General features: G+C 38.2%; 1 long non-coding RNA gene across 1 annotated transcript in view; it reads left to right on the plus strand.

Moving 5' to 3' along the window:
* The window catches only part of LOC109291045, a 23,180-nt gene that overhangs the window by 10,678 nt on the left and 1,380 nt on the right, over positions 1 to 11,122 (plus strand). The window contains exons 2-3 of the long non-coding RNA XR_002095746.1: positions 5,639 to 5,643; positions 8,597 to 8,600. This is a non-coding gene — a long non-coding RNA (uncharacterized LOC109291045). The remainder of the gene's footprint in view (positions 1 to 5,638; positions 5,644 to 8,596; positions 8,601 to 11,122) is intronic.

Below are 11,122 nucleotides of genomic sequence, written 5' to 3' on the forward strand. Positions count from 1 at the left end.
AACACTCATTATGCTAATATACTACTGTGCAGTATTATTAGGCTACTGTGCAGTAGCATCACTTAAAAGATGTTTGCCAATGCTACTGCATAGTAGCTCTGGTTACTGTGGATGTATTTAATGCTTGCATAATCAAGTACTAAATAAATGCACAGTAACCACTGCACATTAGCATCTCATATAGACATTCCCAATACGTAGTATTACATCTTCAGCAGTAACGTATAAAAATTACTATACATTAAACTTGAGGGTGTTATAGGCAGTGTACTTTGTTGGTTGAAAGTCTCCAGATCAGGAATAGTGAATTAGAAGCACCTGTAGTATAACAGCAACTTGACAACATAGCAGCTTTTTCAAGAATCTAATTGACTTGCATTATCCTGCTGAATATATTTGAGAAAACTTTGTAATCATACAAACATATTTGAAATTTGCATGATTAGTTCATGTTTAACAAAGCATTTAGTAGACTGGTCTGTAAGAAATGGAATGATTTAATGCTGTTTATAATGGAGTTATCTTAACTTCATATTTTTATTGTTTATTTTAACTTTTATTTACAAATGTCTTTTAGAACTAAAGAAGCAATAACAGCTGCAGGGCCCATTCAGCAGTGGCTAGAATCTGCGTCTAAGCCATTGGAAGCAACTGGCTTTTCTTGCACAAAAAAAGCAAAGCTTTGAAAGAGCAAGACAAGGTAGGGCCTTATAATGGATGGTTGTTTTCATACAGCAGAAATCCTTCTGTCTGGGTGATTTCAGTGTATCAATATAAAATAAACAAAATGGTCCATAAATTAAACATCATTTTAATAATAGAACTTTGAAACTGGTAGGATTTTTTTATGCACATACAATAGCTTGAAACCAAATCAGAAAAACTGCATCTTCAGATTTTACTCTCCCAAGGCTTATAATAGAATGAGGTACCTGATCAGTGAACACTAGAAAGTAGTCTGATAAATACTAATGGCTTAAGGCATATGCACTCACATTATATAAATAAATAAAACATGAGCTTCCGTAGGTTGAGGCTCAATTCATAAGATGCTGGGAAGCGATGTGCACAAAGCTGCAAATAAGAAGGAGAGAGAAATTTGAATTTGGAATTCAACCTATATATGCAAATTTGTGCAACCATGGTTCTGGTCATATCATTTTGGTCCTGTTAGTATTATAAATATTCGCAGAAACATTTTCCTGAGCAAATTAGCATCCAGGGAGCTTAAGAATCAATTTTCCATAGGGTGACAATATATCCCCATCTCAAAATGAGACATGCTGGGCATACGTTCACAGGATGCTACATCACCTTAGTGATGAGCTACAATAGTGTAGCGTTGGCAGGCATGAACCATGACACCAATGCTATTGCACAGTAGCAATGAGCTACTGGGACTGCCAAAGCAATGCTATTGCACAGTAGCAATGAGCTACTGTGTGTTGCTGGGACTGCCAAAGCAAAATGTACTAAATGACTGTGCAGCAACAACTGCACAGTCAGGCACACACGTAGACATGCCCTCCCTCCCCACTCCACAAGGTAAGGATGGAGCCATTCTAACCCACAGTCCTTTTCTAACTTGGTCAATCCCATTTTCACTGGGACAGTCTCATTTTAAATATCTGCCCTGGACATTCCACTGAAAACCAGAAAAAAACCCCCCCATTCATTTGCCCAAAGTGATAGGGCACTTGGGATTTGAGCTGACCCAGCAAAAATGGGACACATGTTCATCTGACTGAACAGCAGCCTATTCATTTTTCCAGCTGTGACTCATCTTAATTTTTACATAGCTTTTAAATGACCCAACTTTTCAGCTAACATAGGTTAGGATTTATGATTTTTCTGAAATATTCATATTCTCAAGACAGAAAGTGTAATCTAAAATAGTTGCCCAAACCAAGGAATAACCATTTGACCAGCATGAATCAATATAACAGTCCAAAACTAATCAGTGTCTCCTGTTCAGTAAACCTGCCCAGGTATATTACCCTGTACAACATCAAGCTTATTCCAAGCCTCCTCTCATCCTGGTAATTTCTGCTTGTAGGTTTCTGATACAAAACAAAAGGAGAAAATAAACATGAATCCTTAAAATCAAGAGAAAGCTGGACAAGCTATTGTGTATTTATCTTTCTTTATTAAACTTCTTTCTTTGAAAGGATAAGGTTTATTTGTTTAGTAGCTAGCCTCCATATTAATTAGATTATGTAAAACCTATTTTCAGTGTGTACAGAAAGGATGTTTACTTTTTTGTATTAGCAGTCAAGTCTACATAAACTGTAGGTCACCTCAAATATTGAAGCTCGCACTGCCATAAATGTAACATTTTTTTTAAGTTTCCTGTAGGAAGCACTATTAATTTTATAAAAATAACCTGTTTTTTCTTCTTGCTTCTCCCAATTTATCAGCTTATATTTCTAACTATCTTTATGCAAGTAGGGGGGTTACTGTTAATGAAGAACCATTACTACTTAATGAGCTAATTACATATTGTCAGCATTTGTTTCAGTTAGATTATGTACAGGCATACCTCGTTTTATTGCGCTTCGCTTTATTGTGCTTCGCAGATATTGCATTTTTTACAAATTGAAGGTTTGTGGCAACCTTCATTGTTGTCTTATTTTAAGAAATTGCCACAGCCACCCCAACCTTCAGCAACCACCACCCTGATCAGTCAGCAGCCATCAACATCGAGGCAAGACCCTCCACCAGCAAAAAGATTACGACTTGCTGAAGGCTCACATGATGGTTAGCATTTTTTAGCAATAAAGTATTTTTTAATTAAGGTATGTACATGTTTTTTTAGACATAATGCTATTGCACACATAATAGTATGCAACATAAGTATAGTGTAAACATAACTTTTATATGCACTGGGAAACCAAAAAATTCGTGTGACTCACTTTACTGCGATATTCGCTTTATTGCGGTGGTCTGAAACCGAACCCGCAATATCTCCGAGGTATGCCTGTATATTGATTTTCTGTGTGGGCTTTCTGATAAGGAAGCTTTATCAAATTATTTGATACAGTAGAACGTTTTACGTGGTCAGAAGGTATCTGAAGAGAACAAGAAAGAAACCTCTTCCTTTACTCAATGTGCATCCAGAGTTAAGACAGTAAATGAAGCACACTGCACGTGAAGTGTTTTTACAGTTCACACAAATATTGAAAAGTATAAGGCAAAATGACATGGTTCCCCCATCATTCAGACACTTGAAAATAGAATTGTTTCTTATGATTCTGACAAAACCAGCAGCTGAGAATAGGGGACATCTCAAATATGAATCACATAAAACTTCCCATTATATAACCCCTGATCCTGCAAACACTTAAGTACATCCTTAATTTTTCTTAGGTGGATGCTTCCACTGGCATCAGCAGAAATGTTAACAGTAGTAGATATTTGCTTGCTTAAGTGATTGCTGGTTTGGGACCTTAGCAGGCTGGGCTGTAACAGCATAAGGAAAACAGGGAAGAAAAGTCTATGTGAGCATATAACCCCCAGAACTGGGACTTATTTTCTCCATAGGTTCTCAGTTTCTTTGCTGTTGGCAATCGAAGCCCTCTGTACAAGACAAATTACACATGATTACATGAAAGTTGATGTCCCCAGTGGACTTAGGGGAGTGTTCTGCAAGAAAGCTAGTCAGTGAAAATGTAAATTATCTCATCCAATGTACTAAATGCCCTGATGTAAAATACATAGGGTGAATATAATACCTTCAAATACCTGGAGGGTGAATATAGAAGGGATGGAGGGTTTTTCTCTGTGGCCATAGTGGCCAGGACTAGAAGTGATGGCTTCGAGCTGCAGCACAGGAAATTTAGTTTGGAGATTAGAAGGAACTTTCTGCCTATGAGAGCAGTCAAGCATTGGAATAGATTACTTAGAAATCGTGAAATCTCCATCCCTGGAAATAGACAAGAGCAGGTTGTAGAGACAGGTGACTGGGATGATGCAGTCAGGGACAATGATCTCTGTCTTGAGCACAGGGCTGGCAAAATGATGCTTATGAAGTCATCTTCAACCCTACTTTCCTATGATTCTATTACATTTCCTACTCAGTCTGGAACACACACCATAAAATCCTGCACTACCACTAAAGTCTGTTATGGCTTTCACTTGTTTATTGTTTGACATATTTGGATTGAGTCTGGTTGCAAGCTATTTTCCTGTGGGAATGGGAAAGAGAGTTGATATTCAGAAAGTTAACAGCCACATAGAAAGAATGCATAAGAAAATTTGAAATGTCAGTTTGTTGAAGGATCTTTCAGCAGGTAGCTTTATCATGTATTGAAGTAATTTGTCATGATGTAGTGAAATTAAAAATTCCTCTATTAAAAGTCCACAGAATGAAATAATTTTGAAGTGTTCTATTATTCTCAAGCAGATGCATATCTTGAAATTCACCAGAGAATCAGGGGGGTTTGATATTTTCTCCATAAATTCTTAAACAGAAACAAACTCTGTAGCATCTCAGAAAAGGTCATTTATAGAAATCACTTTGTTATGCTCACATACACACACAACAACAACAAAAAATCAATCCATGCGAATTAGGCTTGATGGTGTCATTAATCTAATCTAGTGTTTGATTGGCTCTGTGATTTGTTATCTGGTAGTAAAGGTGAAAGAAATAATATGACAATTCAAAAGAGACTAGAAGTTTCCCTTTCTACTAATTGAAGCTTACTTCTTATTTTATTCAACTCAGCTGTTTTTCAAATTTAATTCACCTTGCTCAGTCCTAAATATATTTCAATATATTGTCAACTGTTAGGTGGTTGAGCACCCAAAATGTATATTTTATTTTTAAAATGCTAACTAGCACAGTGAAGGCATATATATTCATTAAAAGGAAATCATGTCCTACAACCTCAGTTGACTAACATCACTGATAATTAACTTCTTTTAAAATAAAAGACAAGTTAAATTTTAAAAAAATTAAAAAACAAGGTCTCACTGGATGATCAGATTACATTTCTAACATGTGCTGTACCAGCAGTTTCACATCCTTATAGTTTCAGGCATCTCTAATATAGTTAATTAGCCAGTAACTGAAGGCTATTGCAACATACATGCAAGACAGAAGAATTAACATGCATCAGTCAAGTATTATTTCTTCAAGTATTTCTTTAAATAACAAATTGTCATGACCAGGTATACATAAGAGTTAGCACTTTGTCTATCTTTACATTTATAATATACATTCCAGCAAAACTCAAGAAAGCAATCATTGAATTTCACTCTCCCATATTTGAGAGTATTCATTTCTCAAAAGGAGGGAAGGAAGGGGAGGAAACTGGCAATCCAAGTGGAACTTAAGCAGATTTTGACACTTAAGTCCCAAACTGCAGTCTCTACTCAGCTGCTGCCTAAAAGTCTCTGAGAACATCTACTCAAGACATGTACTCTGCAGTTGACTAATTAAGTGAGGAGTAAAGCATCTCAGCATCTACACATGCACCCCTACTAGGGTGCACAAACTAATAAGCCCCACCACAGAATAGGACTTGAAAATACTGCTGCAGCATTTTTTCATGCACAGCAGCACACATGTAGATGCTGACTGGGGCATGAGGGTGCTTCAGTGCCAGGGCTCCCCATTGGCTAACTCTTTACTGAGGCACCGTTGTGCCCCAGCCAGCCCTTCTGCAGCACATTAAACCTACTCAGAGTATCCCTGGGCTGGCAAACTGACCCCCTCTCCCCAGTAGGGCTCCCTGCCAGCTGGGCTACTGCAACCCAGCTCAATGTGCTGCAGTCCAGGTACATGCACAGATATGTTCCCAGGAGCTTTCTTGAAGCAATACACTGTGGAGCAATAAGCGCCACGGTCTATTGCTGCCCTTAAGGGCATGTGTAAATGCATCCCATCTCAGTTCTTTGAAAGAAAGGACACAGAAACCTGCCTTAACAAAAGGCTTCTGAACATTGGATCCCAAATTCAACAGACACACCCACCCTAATTCAGAAACTTAAGCCTTCCCAAAAGGTAAGATTTAAGACACTCTCCTATCCTTAGAGTTTCTTCCAGCCCAGGTCTGAACTGCTTCCCACTCAGGGAACCTGTGCGCCAAACACAGGAGTTCTGGATCCCACTGTGGGACACGGGGACTTTTTGCTTGTATAAAGAAATAGATAAAAATGGAGGGGAGGGGGTAAAGCCTTTAATGCTCTAATTTCATTTGCATGGTATGACTCCTGAAACAATCTCATAAGAGATATAAAATACAGCTTTATGGCACTACTAGTGCTGGAATAAATCTATAAAATTTTCAAAGATTTAAAGGGCAAAAAAAAAAATGTTCCTTGCAAAGAACTATGAGCTACAAAATCTGTGGCAAAATAATTTTATTTGGTTGCTAAGTGCTTAAGTTACATTTTGTATTTTGCTAGGATACCACTATGTGCACACCCTGAGTGCACACTGCTAAATTACATACCAAGCATACATCAGCATACATGCATGAGCTACTTAATTCAATTAGAGCAACTGCACCATATTATTTTATTAGTGAGTTATTCCCACCAAGCACCTGAAATACTCTGAGCTTGTTCTCAGTTCTACCATATGGCAAATACCTACTAGCTGGAGAACATTGCCATCTGCACACTCCTTTCAGCAGTTCCTTAATTCTTAATTCACACTCTGCTTATGTAGAAACAGCTCCAGCCATATAGTAAGGGTATATTTGATGACCCTGTACCTCTTCATGCTAGAACTTCTATTCCATAGAAGACTTTAATTGGACAAGTGTTATTAATGGAAAGGAGGATTTGGTACACTATCCATTGTGTTTTTAAATATTGTATTTGATTGTACAGAGAGTGAATATAATTTTTTCCCCAGAGAGTATTTCTAGTTGGTGGATAAAAGATGGAGCAGATAGTTCCCTGGCTCTATCTCTAATGGATTCCCCTGAGCCAGTAAGTATAATTTTTTATGAGGAGGAAAAAGTAAGACCAGTAACTAAAGTTAAAATCATATAAATCAAGCAAGTCTTCACATTTCCTACAATTTGATTTTCCAATTACTTTTTTTCAAGAGTTATGTTTTTGCAGCAGCTGCAAATTCTTAAAATGATATTGTTAACAGAAAATTCTCTTACTTCAAAATCTCATGCTATTTATTATAAAAAAAGATAAAACATATTTTCTTTGTATCTTTATTTGCAAATGTAGCAGGAAACACTTTTGAAATACTAGAAATGAATAAACCACTATAAATGAAACAAATATAACTTTGAACTGACTTCGACTGAAACTTGCATTGAAGGTCTTGGGAAAGCTTATGACTTTTTGGCCAAATTACCTGGAATATCTATAATCTGGTAACAGCTATATATTTGTACGTGGTTCTATATACCATAAATAACTCTGGTTAAACAGGTTGTGTTAAATGATTTAATTAATGATTAAATTATTAATGTTACACCAAGCAAAAATTATTTGGAAAAAGACTTTTTGCTATTTTAAAAACTATTGGCTATTTTGGATGCTTTCAAAAATGTCATTCAATATCTATGTAGAGGAGAAAATGAACTGGCCAAGCAACAATCAGAAAATATTTAGTGAATGCCTTTGACCTCTATAGCAGAACCTGGCCCCAGGGACAGCCATGATGTCCCCTGGTGGCCACACAACTCCTACCCCAACAGCTTCTTTGGGGTACCCTCTGTTTTTGCCTCACCTGCCACACCTTGATGTATCTTATAATGTATGGGGAGGCTGCCCCCAGGGTTGCAAAATGAGCCTCAATCCCTCAGTCACTTGGTCCTTCCGATGCACAGCTAGCCTGAATCCTGCCCTTGGGGCACCAAATTGTGTCCTTCTTGGCCCTATCAGCACCTTGATGCAATAGTTGCCTCTTGGGCTATATAGTGTTGTCTCCATTCTCCCCTATATCCATGCCCCTGCCTCACAGATGTTACTGCATATTCATTCAGAGAGAGTCCCCTGACTTCTTAATGCTTTGTCTGGGCCTCAGCCTTCCCAGCTGCGGCCGTTTTATTATGGCTGTGATCCCTGGCTCAAGTCTGCTACCCCAGACCTTGAATCCTGGGCCCCAGCCCCATCTTTCATTCTTGTGCTCTGAAACAGCCCTCAGGCTTCTGAGCTCTTGATTCCATTTGAGAGTGCTGACAGCACACAGCCCTGAGCCCTCAAGGTCCCAGACACCAGACAGGCTACTGTGACAAAGTGCCCCACCAAGCAACCCTCCATGGCCTCCATAGTTCCCCCATAGTCACAATCCAGTCCTCCAGTATCTGGGTTATTAATCACAACATAAACACAAGCAAACTGCTTCACAAACTAAAAGTTTTCCCACTCTGAGTCAAAGTCCTCTATAAGCCATACCTCCCTTGGAGCTTTCTCATCACACCCTTCTTGGGTGATATGGGTGCCTGTCTGTCTCCTGCAGCCCTTCATTCTCAGGAGCTCCTCTCCTTGCAGCATGCAGGGTCAGATTGCCTACTTACTATTAGGCACTGGTCTTATGGGCCCCAAAACCCCACCTCTCCAGCTACACACAAAGATTTCTGCTTTAGCTTGATGGCCAGCCTACCCTTCTCTCCTGCAGTGGAGTGTTAGCACAACTGTTTGCAGTATTTGTTCCTCTGCTGCCTGGGGGCTACCCATTGCAATGGAGCTAAGTCCCCAAAGCAAGCTTAACTTGCCTCACTTTCCACTTAAACTAACAGAAGCCTCTAGCTCCCTATTACACCAACCATCAGGGCACTTATACACCCACTACCCAGGGTTGCACTAATTCATCCCACACTTATGAGCACATATTTGTCTTATTGGACCTCTAGATATACCATGAACCAAGCCAGATTCTTTCTTTCTTATTGCTTATGAAGGGAATACCACTCACCCACCCACAAAACAAGAATAAACCATATTTATTGGGTGCATATTGGGTTGGGTCTTCCATCTTCCGCACAACAAGCTGAAAGTTGGACCAGTTAGTTACAAAAGGTAAAAGATTTTATGCCAGAGACACAGGCACAAACATCTCTGTGTCAATTTGTGGATGGTATGTTGCACATAAGATAGAGGAAGTAAGTAGACAGTGCACATGATTAATGTAAGCACGGGACCCAAGAACATACAAGCATTCTCAATTGGTTGAAAGATGAAGGCAGTTAGAAGTTTATATACATAAAGTCGCTGTCATTCTCTGAACAAGTTGATCTAGTACAGACAGAATCTCTGGTTGGAAGTTAAAGAAGGTCAGGCTACGTATCTTTTCTTTGTTAAACTGAATAGTCTTACATCATCCACACAACAGCTTATATTTAAAAGAGTCCTCTTCCCATCATCTGCTGGCATTAGTTTAATAAACTTGAAACCTGCCACATTAACCTCATCCCTGTCCATTTCATTGCATCAGGTTATTTTACAGCTTTAATTATTAGTTTATGGGACCCGTTTGACATTTAACAAGTCAGCATCAATTTAAAAGTGTATGGAGATGCCATTATTCATCAAGAATTTGTTTAGCTCTTAAATTGCAGAGCAGGCTAAGCAAACTACAAATATATTCTCCACTCATATAATCTGCATACAATTCCAGTGCACTGCTCTTACTGTTCTGAATTGCCCAGCAAATTCTTAAATGCATTTTATAGCAATGGGAATTTTTCACAAATGGTAATATGCTTAAATATTTATTCAGGTCACACATTGGTCTTACATTCAATGAAAAATAAAAAGTAATAAAAACCTATTTAATAATTCACTAGATTTAAAAAGGGGCTACTGTATTACTTTGTATTGGACTCTGGTTTAGGGACTTCATTATACTACTCTCAATTAAGAAGCTTTTTCAGTAACAGGTGGTTGTATATCAGAACATCTGTTAATAACTCTCATTTTATGGAGCTATAGTACATATACAAGTATTCAGGATGCAGCACTATAGCAGTATTGCATTTCTAAGTAGAAGTCCATAGATTCTAACCAGGCAGAGGCATTCATTATAAAGGTTATAATTGTACATGGCATTCCAGAATAGCGAACACCCTTTTCACTGCCTACAGCCACTGTTGCATAAATTGCTAATTTTGTCCCCTGGAGGCTAGTCCAATTCACCTCTAGAAGAGAGTCACACTTTCAGGCTTGGTCCAACTCTATTTTATTGCTTGCAAGCAGGCCGACAGAGGAGCTTGTTGCTCAGATCAGTGTCGACCCTAAACAAAGAGCGCGCACGGCTTTTATTGAGCTAGCATTTTCTTCAGTTGACGTGTTACATTTTGATTGGTCATTTCAAAACAAAACCTGAGCAACCTATAAGACATGCGTAGTGGGCTATCCTGTACCATGTGGGTGGAAAATTACAGAATGCAGGGGTTGATACTAAAACAAGGAACAAAGAAACATAGAGAAAAGTATCTATTTTCACTACACCACCTCTCCACCCCACTCCCTGTGGTTTATAAGGAGTTTGAAGTTTAACAATGTGATCCTTTGCATTGCTGAGCTTTTCCATTTACAGTAGAGCTGTTGATGGGGGAAAGGGACACTACGAGAAGTGCTGATGTTAAATAAATATTTTTCCTACACAAACAGAAAAATTGATTAAATCTAATATATTTGGTAAATCCCAACATTCCATCTATGATTATATTTATGCTATTATAGGGCAGTATTCTGAGTTCATCATATGCTTAGGTAGGCTAAGATCATGTGAAATCCTTGTTCTTATCTTTTTGGAAGTAGTTCTACAAAAAATCTGTATATAGACTAAGGCACTATGAAGACCAGAGGGCTAAAACACTGGCTTATTTTTACAAGTATTTTTAAAGTTTCATGTTGTCTTATCTTGTTTTGGATTTGCTGTTGGGTTTTTTCCCCCTTCAATAGGTACATCATAGAAGTAACAAATTTATTATTTCCATTCCATTATCCTTCTTAGCAAGGATCTTACGTGACTTCAGCAAAATAAACCATCTGTCCTTGAGGAATAATGTATCACAACATTAGGAAATGAATTAAGAGTACATCAAGTGTTACAGACAAGTCCACACAGGACTAATACAGTGAACCATAAACTGTATATGAGGCAACAGTGTGCTCTTGTTGCAAAAAAAAAAAAAAAAAA

This window comes from Gavialis gangeticus, unplaced genomic scaffold (genome assembly GCF_001723915.1).
Source record: "Gavialis gangeticus isolate Ggan-Ray unplaced genomic scaffold, GavGan_comp1, whole genome shotgun sequence".
Taxonomy (NCBI): domain Eukaryota; kingdom Metazoa; phylum Chordata; order Crocodylia; family Gavialidae; genus Gavialis; species Gavialis gangeticus.